At 47.1% G+C, this 11,573-nt stretch overlaps 1 long non-coding RNA gene across 2 annotated transcripts in view; it reads left to right on the plus strand.

The window, feature by feature from the left end:
* LOC103164170 overlaps positions 1 to 11,230 on the plus strand; it is a 32,288-nt gene extending 21,058 nt beyond the window's left edge. For both annotated transcript variants that reach the window (XR_003484890.2, XR_004769949.1), the window contains 2 exons: positions 3,916 to 4,018; positions 9,956 to 11,230. This is a non-coding gene — a long non-coding RNA (uncharacterized LOC103164170). The remainder of the gene's footprint in view (positions 1 to 3,915; positions 4,019 to 9,955) is intronic.
* Positions 11,231 to 11,573: the final 343 nt, after the last annotated feature.

The raw sequence follows: 11,573 nt of genomic DNA on the forward strand, positions 1-11,573 counted from the left end.
TGAGGCTTTCCAGGCAATGATTATACATGCATATTAAAATAATAAAGTTCACTTTTTCCTCCCAAGCTAACACACATGTTCTTTGAAGAAAATACAGGAAGGCTGGCAAGTAGGGTGTAAAGATACAAGAGGGCCAATAAGCTAGCTATTGACAGCTAGCTTGTGTTTGATCTCTGGGTCCTACATGGTGGAAGGGGAGAACTGACTCTTGCAAGTTGTTCTCTGATCTCTCAATGTGTGCCATGGCAGCTCCCCCTCCCCAGATAAGTAAATAAATGTAATAACCGTTTTAAAGAGAAAAATACAAGGGAGGTAAACAAAGGTTTTTACTCTCATTATTGGATGCTTTTCTTACTTTTCTTCATGACCTCAAAAGTTTGACTGTTTTATATCTATAATCATTTATAACTTGCTTATGTCATTTGGCATGATGGAAAACTGAAATTCTTATATCTTTATGCAAGTGTGTATAACCTGTCACCATTTATGTACCGCGGTCTTCCCAACTTACTTCAGCATGTGGCTTTTTAAAAAAATTCATTTTTCTTAGGAAGATTTTGCAAAAGTGGAATCGCCAGTAGAAGAGAAGAGTGTCATGAAGGCTCTCAAAGTATATATCGTGAATTTTCCCCTAAAGGGCAAATTGGTTTTTATTTTCATAGTATAACAGCATACAGGTTCAATCCTCAATTATTTGCCATTATTTCTTACTTTGAACACAACTGAAACAAAGAATTAAGACTTTCTTTATATCTGATTGGGTCCACAGAAAGCACAGGTCTTTCGTTTGTGTGTTGGGGCTCAAACCCAAGGCCTCCCACATGCTAAGTCCTAGAACTTACTCCTGATCCATATCTATCCCAGAAAGCAGTCATTCTGAATAGAAACAGTCCTGTGCTCTCACTGGACAGCACAATACTTTGCCCATAGTTTCCATTACAAGCTGCTGCAGAAGCTGGCCATGTACAGGAATTCTGCACCAGCCTTTAAACTGTGGCCAGTTCCATCCACTGGGAAGTGGTTCTCTTTCATTGTAGCCAATTGTAGCCATTGCACTTAGCATGAGAGGCACATATCTTCTTAGCTGGTGGAAGGAAGGGGCTCCATAGCCATTGTTCTTCATTAGAGCGACTAAGAATAGGCAGAGTTCGCTGGGCATTGGTGGTGCACGTCTTTAATCCCAGCACTCGGGAGGCAGAGGCAGGCGGATCTCTGTGAGTTCGAGGCCAGCCTGGTCTCCAGTGCGAGTGCCAGGATAGGCTCCAAAGCTACACAGAGAAACCCTGTCTCAAAAAACCAAATAATAATAATAATAATAATAATAATAATAATAATAATAATAATAATAATAAAACAGAATAGGCAAAATTCACTTATGCATGGGCCTGACCTGATACAATGCAAACTTCCAAAATGACAGGACCCTTCTTTTAACTGCTGAGCTGGGGAGGAAAATGTCCCTCAACCCTCCAGGGGGTCTTGGACCTTTGAGCTGCATATTCTACCTAGTAGCTATGAGTCTCTTTGAAACCACTGCACACGTAAGGTTGAAGTCCTGCTTCCAGAAGCCCTGGCAAGTAACAGCAGCAAGTGACTATCCTGCTTGGCAATGAAGGTGGAGGGCAGTGAGGGTGACTTCCTGAGCAGGTGGCTTATTGGAGGGATCCAGTGGGGGAGCATGCAGAATGACTCCACTCTGATGAGACCACAGGAGCCAAGGTGGTGACTGTATCCCAGAGGCCCCTAGTCACCAATGTCTTCTGGTAAATGTGGTCCACTCTCAACAGGAGAGCACTGAGAGAGATTCATTCCAGTCTTCCTCTGGTATTAGCTAGGGGTCTCAAGTGTCCTCTCTCCAGAACTGTGAAGGGCCTTCCGGTGTCTGGAAACATAGGTGTGTGTCACAGTGCCCGACCCACTATCTTTAGCAGACCAGTTGATCTGAAATTTAGCCCATGTTAGTTTCAGCATGTCTGCCCTACCTGAAATGCAGGGGACTTCCTGCCTCTCTCTGCAAGCAGAACTGTGGTCAGAACAAAGAATTAATGTGACTTAGAATTAGTTGGAGCAAGCATTAACTTGACTTTTATCATATTGGATGGCTATTTACTGAGAGCAAACTCTGTATCTGGCCAGAGCACGCATGATGGAGAAGCAGAGAGTTCAACGCAGAGTTACTTGTTAGGGTGCCGGTGGGCTGTGGTGGGCACAAGATGGCTGAGAGTGAGGGCTGTGAGTGATGGCAAAGGGGTAGGAAGCTAGACAGGGACCCAAAGAATGTGCAGAAGAATGAGGTGTGGCCCAAATGCTGCAGGGAGTGTCCCACTCTGAGGTTGGCTTTGTCATGTGATCTAAGGGTGTCCCTGAGAGTCTCAAACCTCACTCAGCCCTTGCAGAACCAGCCCACTTTCTGCTCTTCCGAGGGCATGGCCCTCTGACAAGGTGGCTCCCCAGAGTGAGCCTGTCTACCTTCTCCACCCTCTGATGGGCTCCCCTGGGACTGCGATGGAGAGCCCCTCCCTCATTGAGGAAGTCAGTGCTGTGAGGTGCAACAGGACACCTGGGCCCAGTGACAGTGACTCACTATGTGCCCTCTGGGCAAGTTATTTTGTCTCCTTGGTTCCTTCCTCTTTCAGAACTGGAACAGACTCCTTGTAGCTATAAAGATTTGATGGTGATTCCTGCAGATTTTTTTTTTTTTTTTTTTTTTTTGTGTGTGTGTGTGTTTTTGTGTGTGTGTGTGTGTGTTAGGCTTGCTGTTTAATAGGGTGTTAAGGCAGCAGGGAAGCCATCCTTCCCTCCCCCCATCTCCACACGAGTGTGTCTCTCATTACTGTCAGGAGGTGTTAAGATGGCCCCATGGAGATGAGAACAAACCCCTTAATTAGGCACTGTTCCCACATCCAAAGAGGGACCAGCCTGGACCTGGCTGCTCTGGCATTGTGGGGAACCTAGCCCATGGGGGCAGGAGGGGGCAGGAGGGGGCAGGAGGGGGCAGGAGGGGGCAGGAGGGCACAGGAGGGCGCAGGAGGGGGAGGCTGTGGCCAGGGCATCTGAAGGACTCAGCAGGTTTACACTTCGCTGACCTGATGGATGAATGGGGCCCTGTCCACCCACAGGGGGCCTGGAATCTTCAATTACGGCAATTACATCAGCAGGTCGGAAGGGCAGCACTTTCCACTGAAGAGGTTCAGGGCTTTAAAGAAAAATCCGAAAGCCACTGTTTTCCCTGCTTTCTTTTATAGGGACTAGGCCGATCAAAGATGACTCCATCTCCAGTCTAATTGGGCCATAGGTAGAAAAGAAAGATGTGGCTGGGTTTTGTGTACGAGCTGGCTGGCACGTGCTCACCCACCTTTGGCTCCTTCCCATTCGGTTTTGTATTTAGAGACCCTGGTGGCACATGCTTTGTGCTCATCACCTTTCAGATGATAAGACACGGTGCCTTCGACTCTGAGTCTCCTAGTGTTCTGGGCAGTAGTACAATCAAGGATGGATTCCTTTCGAAAGTCACTTTTGTCTCCCTGGTCATTTGTTTCCCTCATTAGCAAAATCAGCACACTGCTGTCTACCTGTCCTTTCGAATGCTCCAAAGGGTACAGCTGCAACCACACCCCCTCCCCCCAACTAATTGTGCATTTTCTTTTTCTCAGCCACCTGTTAAGTAGCTAAGACGAAGTAAGGTCCTTGCACAAGCAACAAAATTCTTGTTACCTAAGAATTTGCTAGAAACATGGATTGTGGGCCTTACTCCAGATAAGTGGAATCTGCATTTTATTTATCAAGCTCTCTAGGAAATTTGTGGACGCATTAAAACATAAGGAGTGCTTTCTAGACTGAGACTTGACACATCGGGCATAAGGGAGCAAGAGGCAGGGAGCCTGAAAAACGAGGATTTATTCTTTCCTACCTCAGGGATGCTGTGGAGCCCAGAATGAAGCAGTTTACCATTGCAAAGGTATTTCGTCCAGCCACTGGGTAATTCAGTCAATGGACATTTGCTGAACAGCACTGTCAGGTAGGTTTGGGCTTGTGAAATATATTCTCCAGTTAGAAACCATTTGAAGGTGCAATGTTTAAAAGAGCTACCTCCCACAAAACGCAGTTAGCGCTGTCAAATGTTTATGCTTAGAATAGCAGGTAGGTGAGAAAGGGAGAAGCCACTGAGCCTGAAGTTCAGCTGGGTAGGTTATGGGAAGCTTCACTGAGAAAGTGACATGGAGTCACTTCCATGGAGAAATGAATGAGGCCAAGCAGACCCTTCTGGACAGAGTCAACATAAGCAAAGGCTGTATGTTTTATAAGAGTGGTGAGGCAGTGGACTGTCATCCCAGAATCTCACACGAACTGGGACAGCCATAGTGTATTTGCAGATGGCACCACACTTGATCTGTAAGTCCAATGAGAGACATTGTACTTCTGGGTCAGTTCCATGGGACCCACTGTCTGGTTTACTTTAGGTTCTTCATATACAAGTTAATATTATATTTATTGTACTGTTAATTATTTACGAGGAATGTTCCTTTGGACTCCTTATGGATTACGGATGGAGGTTTATTGGTGGCATCACACTCTACTCCCTGAGAGTTTTAAGATCACACACTGAGTTTTACGTGCACACCACTTGGGAGGCAGAGGCAGGTAGATCTCTGAGCTTGAGGCCAACCTGGTCTACAGATGGAGTTCCAGGACACCAGGGGCTACACAGAGAAAACCTTGTTTGGAAAAATAAAACAAAAACAAACCAACGAAATCACATTGAGCATTGAGGGTTAGGAAAATAAGGTAATAGGTCTCCAGATACATTATTTATGGGTATGGTGTTTTTTGGAAAAGCGAGGGGCCACCCATGTCAACGGGGCCTTGTGCTGTCAGCATGTTTGGCTAGTCACCGAAGTTGTTATCTAGTGTCACTGGGGATTTGTCACTACCTTTCCTCGCTATCATCACCTCAGTGTGTCCACAGCAGCAGTGGGATGTTCACTGTGCATGACTGTCAGCCGTAGGACAAGGAACAGAAATGGAGACGCTGCGGAGGACACAGAAAATGCTCCCCATAAGAGGCAGCTTACACCCTGGATCAACCAAAAGCAGGGGGGCCATATCCCCTGAATGACTGGTGTGATATGAAGTCTTGGGTCACAGCTGGTGAGACAAGCGAGTAGGTGCATCCACGTGACTGCGTGCAAGTCACTTCCTGGTACCTGTGCCAGGGCAGCATGATAGAAACTGAGTTTGACCAGAGGCTGAGCTCTCAGTGGCTCCCACAGGCCACCAGGGTTCTTGTTCCCTTGTGGAATGCTGTCATAGTAGGGGTAAGGACTTGGTAGATGAGGACAGTAGTATGCTGTATTCCCAGCTTCTTCTGGCTTGGCTCTCCGTGATTAAGCTAAAGGCAAGGACTTTGTTTTGCTTGTATTGGATAGCACCTTTGGGTGCTGAGTTAAAATTTAACCAAACTTGCAAATAAAGGTTATCTGTTGGTCTCTGGCATGGCCATCAGGGCAAAGTCTTTCTGCACCATTGCTCTCAGCATTGACACTCACTCTATTTGGGAACACAGTGAGATGATACCCCGTCACTGGTCCTTTTCAGTGTATGGGGATATAGGTGGACAGTGTTTAAGTGTCCCAGGACACTGTTGCTCTGGGTGGATTTTTGCTGTGAATGTGACAAGTGGCATGACACCATAGACAGAGCCTGAGATTAGGAGCCAGGACTGCCTGGATTCAGACATGGGCTTCTCATCAGACAGTGTGGTACTTGGGAAATCACTTCATTGCCTGAGCTTCGCTTTCCTACCATGGCAAGAGTGGTCTGCCTTTGCTGCACCATGAGGACTGAAGGAGAGAACAGTTTCAGAGGTTTTGGGTGGCAAAGAAGCTTGGTGTGACTCAGCCTCCTAGGAGCCCAGGACTTGAGAATCAACTGCCTTCAGTTCACATTAAAACCATATCAGCAGCCGGGCGTTGGTGGCGCACGCCTTTAATCCCAGCACTTGGGAGGTAGAGGCAGGTGGATCTTTGTAAGTTCGAGACCAGCCTGGTCTACAAGAGCTAGTTCCAGGGCGGACAGCCTCCAAAGCCACAGAGAAACCCTGTCTCTCACAAACAAACAAACAAACAAACAAAAACATATCAGCATTAGGGCTGAAGACAGGAAGACTCTACCCTGCAGAGCCATTTTATGATAGAAGCTGCAGTCAGGGGCTCAGTGGTTAAGAGCACTGGTTGCTCTTCCAGAGGACCAGGGTTCAATTCCCAGCACTCACTTGGCAGCTCACAACTGTCTATAACTACAGTTCCAGGGGATCTGACACCCTCACACAGACAAAATACCAGTGCACATAAAATAAAATTAAATAATTAAAAAAAAAGAACTGAAGTCAGGCAGCAGAAGGTGGGTGACAGATGAGCTGAAGAGTGTTGGCATAAGGACATCATATCCTGTAAGAGGAGGCCCTGCTGGAGGATGTGGCCCTCATCTCTAGATCTTGAAGAGGCCAGATTGGGACATTGAGAGATGTTTGTTCTTTCAGCTGTTTTCCCCAACATTGTGTTGTGTGTTTGAGGACCAACTCTAAAATCCATTTAGTCCACACACTTGGCTTACTGTTCTCTTGCAAGAGAAATCTGGAGGGATGGGGGCTTCCATGGACGTTGCTCTGAACTAGGTTTGACCAAGGAGTTTTCCTGGAATAGGCCCTAGGGAGAAACCAGATACAGGGGCTAAGTAGGAACTCGGTTTGATTACAGAGTTAGTGCGGCCTTCCTCCCTTCCTCCCTTCATTTCTCCTCCTGTCCATCTCCCATTTCTCTCTCCCTGTCTGCTTAGGTCAGTGCTGAGTGTGTGTGTGTGTGTGTGTGTGTGTGTGTGTGTGTGTGTGTGTGTGTGTGTAAGGACATGGTTGGGGGAGGATAGGAAAAGTTTAGACTCCCTGAGGTCTCATAGGGTAGGGTCCCAAGGTCCCGTGTTTGCCTAGAAACTCAAGAAGAAACCTCCAGAGTGAGGCAGTGACCCCATGGAGGAGTGTGCGTAACTGGAGGAAAAGAAAATAAACCTACCACACGGTGCACAGCCTGCAGGTCATGGGGGAGTGCCAGCCTGCCTCTCAAGGCTGATGAGTCAGGAGTAGAATATTTCCTCAGCATGCTGTGGCCTGAAAGCTGCTGTCCCGGGCTGGCCCCTTGCACCTGGCCTTGCCCACAGCTGTGTTTCAGCTAGCCCCCTGCAATCCCCCTTCCTCCTAGGAGCCATGTTTGGGAGAGCAGATGGAACAGAAGACAGAGTTTGAGTGGGTTTTTCCCCCTCCTCTCTGGGATCCCCCACAGCTAGGACTCAGGGAGAATTTGAGGGTCAGGGACAAACTAGTACTTCAGGGATGGGTTGGATACACCGAGGAGTATGAGGAGCTGGGGGTCATCCCTGCACACTCAGCAGCTGGACACACATGTGGCCCATTCAGAGTTCATCAGCTGCCAACAAAGGGCCTGAGCAGGGATTTTCTACCATTGTGTGTGCCTTTCTGGGACCCCACTATTTAATTCTCTCTCACCTCTCTACCCTGCTTTCCATCCACACCATTGGAGGATATCAGCACACTCCAGAAGGCATCTAGACCAGCAGTTGCCAAGCCCAGTGGATCATCACCCAGGATGCTTTTAAAAACTTGTTCTTGATGGGCAGTGGTGGCACATGTCTTTAATACGAAATGAGTAAGTGGGAGGCAGAGGCAGGTAGATCTCTGAGTTTGAGGCCAGCCTAGTCTACAGTGAGAGTTCCAGGACAGCCAGGCCTATACACAGAGAAACCCTGTCTCAAGCAAAGCAAAGCAAAGCAAAGCAAAGCAAAACCAAAACCAAACAAATAAAAAAACCAAACCAAAACAAACAAATGCATTCTCTGGGCTGGGGCTGAGGCTCAGCTGGTAGACTGCTTGGAATGTATAAATTTGGCATGGTGGTACATTTATGTAATCCCAGCCATTCAGGAGGTAGAGGCAGCTCTATACCAAGTTCAAGGCTAGCCTACAGGCGGGGAGAAAAAGAGAGAGAAAGAGAGGGGGGGAGATTGATTCTCAGGTTTAGTCCCAGTTCTGACTTCTCATCTCTGGACAAGGACTAATTCTCTAGGTCTCACGCCCTGTGGGCCATCCTATGGGAGGTCACAGTGGAGACCAAGTGTGTTAACGGCTTGTCTTGGCAACTAGCTTTCCTTGTGTGGATTTATGGATCGTATTAAGGGCTGGCTTTCCAGACCTGCTGAGAGGACCAGCACTGCCTCTCCATCTCATCACTGCAGGTTGCCTGGATGCAGGCTTCCAGCAAGGAGCCAGTTTATGCACTGGCCCAGAGCCAATCCATGCAGGGGAAGAAGCCCATCCCCATGTGGGCCATGCTGCCCTTCTGTATGTTTCCTTTAATGTGGTGGGCCAGAAATGTGGCCCCTAAGGCTTTGAGGAAATACTGCCAGCCCTACCTCTGTCCCAGGCACACCAGGCCTGGCTAAAGGGGAGAATGTGTTCTGGATGGGCTGAGACCAGCCTGCAGGGAGCTTTCACTTTCTTCTCTCTCTCTCTCTCTCTCTCTCTCTCTCTCTCTCTCTCTCTCTCTCTATCAGACAGGGTCTCATTATGTTGCTCTGGCTGTCCTAGAACTCACTATGTAGAGCAGGTTGGCCTCAAACTCACAGAGAACCACCTACCTTTGTCTGCTTCTACGTGCCGCTATGCCAGGCTTCATTTTCATTTATTAACTCCAAGTACTTCATAAAAAGATAGTACCAGTTTTGCTCGGGGTACCAGGTCTTTATTCCTGTAGGACTTGAAGGGCTTGGAGGCAGAGGATGATGGGTGAACCTTCTGCTCCCGCTGACACACAGAATCCAGAGAGGAGTGTAGCTCTGAGCATCTCACATGTGGTGTGTGTGTGTGTGTGTGTGTGTGTGTGTGTGTGTAGCCCTCCATAACCTGCCTCTGCTTCTATAGATTCAACCATTGATGCAGAATATTGAAAAAAAACTTCACTGAATGTATATACTTCCCCCTGCCATTATTATTCCCTAAATAATACAATATGGAAATCATTTATATAATACTCATGCTGTGTTAGGTATTGTAAGTAAGCCTGAGATGCTCTGGAGGACATGCTTAGGGTTTATGCAAATACTATGCCATTTAAATAATTCATATATATATATTTTGAGACAGGAAATTGATGTCTGAGTTGGTCTCAAATGTCAGAGTTCAAGCTTTTGCTTTGGGGATAGAGGGACTCCAGACATCCTCCACTCACCAGGCTCCTGTGCTATCTTGCATGTACAAGGCACTTGCACACTCATGATCTTGGTACTCATCTCCCACAAACATAGAGAGAATGACATTTATGTAGAGAGTAAGAAAGATGACACAAAGCCGATCTAGCACATGGGGTAAAATGTTACCACAATGTCAGATGGGTACAACATCTACAGACATTCTCTATTATTATCCTTTGCAACTTTAAGTTGACTTTTTCCAATTATTTTCTGTGTCTTATTGTGTTTTAAAATTTATACCCAAATTTTAAAAAGTGTAAAGGGGGATGGGTGGTGGTGACACATGCCTTGATTCCAGCACTCAGAGGCAGAGGCAGGTGGATTTCTGTGAGTTTGAGGTCAGCCTGGTCTACAAAGCTAGCTCCAGGACAGCCCAGGCTACACACACACACACACACACACACACACACACACACACACACACACACAAAACCTGTCTTGAAAAACAAAACATACAAAATTTAAAAAGTAGAGGGTATGTGGCTTGTTCAAGGACATAGAGCAATCGAACAGCTGGGCTTTGGAGGCCTTGTGCAGGAGAGTTTCACTCGCATCCTCCAGTCTCTGGACTTCCATGTTTTAACTCAGCTGAAATACCAGTGTTCTCCGACCACTCAGTTCCTGTGCCTTGGTTTCTCAGGACAGAAGTGGATTGCTTTTCACCCGCTGCGCCTGTGGATTGGAAGCTCTTTGAGGACAGCTTCTCATTCCAGGCTGAATCCCGGGACACATGGTGACGGGAAAGAGAGAGCGACAGACAAGCCATGGCTCACACAGATGAACACACACAGGCCAACATGCTTGTGCTCTGCTTCCTTTCAAAGTTTAGTTGCAGGTGTGAGGCGCAAGGACTGAGGGGGGCCGTGGGCTGAGAAGCATGATGTCCCCGGAAAGGACGTATGAGAATGAATGACAGCATTTGGGAAGACAGGAGGATGGCCCTTCTTGGTCACCCACCCACAAAGGCTCTTTTGGGAGAGAATGAAGCTCTTGCATTCAGGTGACCTAGGGATCCCAGAGACGGGGTATAGAGGCTGCAGGAGTGAGAATGGAAAGTACCATCTTTCCAGCAGTGAAAAAGCCCTTTGGTCACTTGACATCCTGCCATCCTGCTCTGGGCCGCTGCTGAGCTTACCTCCGTCTTGTGGATGAGCACCAACAACACAGACGACCTGCTTCTGCTCCTGATGCACAGCTGTGGGCAATGGAGGCAAGTGGGTGTAGGAGCAATGGGAAGGGCAGGCTTATGGTCAGAGTGTGCCCATTCCCCAAGGAATTGTTAGTTTGCTTTTTCAATACTTACCACATCACAAACTCAGAATTCACAAAGCATGAAGGCAAATGTCAATGTATATTATGAAATGTGCCTGTCTCTCACCCCTCCTCCCCCTCCCTATAGTCATCCAGTTGTCCTTACTGATATTCTCAGTTTTTCAAGATGAGACTGTAATGGAAAGTTTAAGCTTGTACAACCAGATGTGTTAGCTTTGAGTTCCAAATATGCTGCTTGTACCGTGCTATGTTCTCTTAGTGATTGACAGTCTCTTCCATGCGAGTCTGCGCCAGTCTCCTCAGTTGGGTTCTGTTTGTTAGCTGCATAGTGCTTCCCCATGTTGCTGGGGAAGTCACCCCAGTACCTATCTAAAGAGCCAGACTCCAGCCTTTTGGGGGAGCCCCTGTTTTACTAATAACAAAGGGTATTGTGACATGAAGGAACATCAGTCTTGTGCTGCCCAGCATTGTCACTACTAACTACACTGCAATTCCACACATATGGCTGGTCCAGTCAAGACTGGCTACAAAGGTACGATGCAAACTAGACTTTGGGGATTTAATTTTAAAATGTAAACCATCTTATTTAATATTTTTTAACATTTATTGCATGTCAAATTATTTTTTAAATATATCAGCTGTATAAAATATGTGACAAATCAATTTCAAATGCTTCTTCTTACTTTTGTGCTATGTGTCAACTAGACCATTCTAAATTCTGGATGTGGTATGTGCATGAGTGTGTGTGTGTGTGTGTGTGTGTGTGTGTCTGTCTGTCTGTCTGTCTGTCTGTCTGTCTGTCTGTGTGTCTACCACACTTCTATTGAACTTGGTTTCCCTGGGGACTTGGAACCAGGTACACCTGAAAGTGGGAAGCGCTAGTGGGGCAGGAAGGGGAACTAGGGAAATAAGAAGGAATAAGAGCAACTGCATGGGGTCCTCTAGGCTGGTCCAGGAGCTCTAGGCTTCCACCTGCCTTGTGGTGA

Source organism: Cricetulus griseus, chromosome 4 (assembly GCF_003668045.3).
Source record: "Cricetulus griseus strain 17A/GY chromosome 4, alternate assembly CriGri-PICRH-1.0, whole genome shotgun sequence".
Lineage (NCBI taxonomy): Eukaryota > Metazoa > Chordata > Mammalia > Rodentia > Cricetidae > Cricetulus > Cricetulus griseus.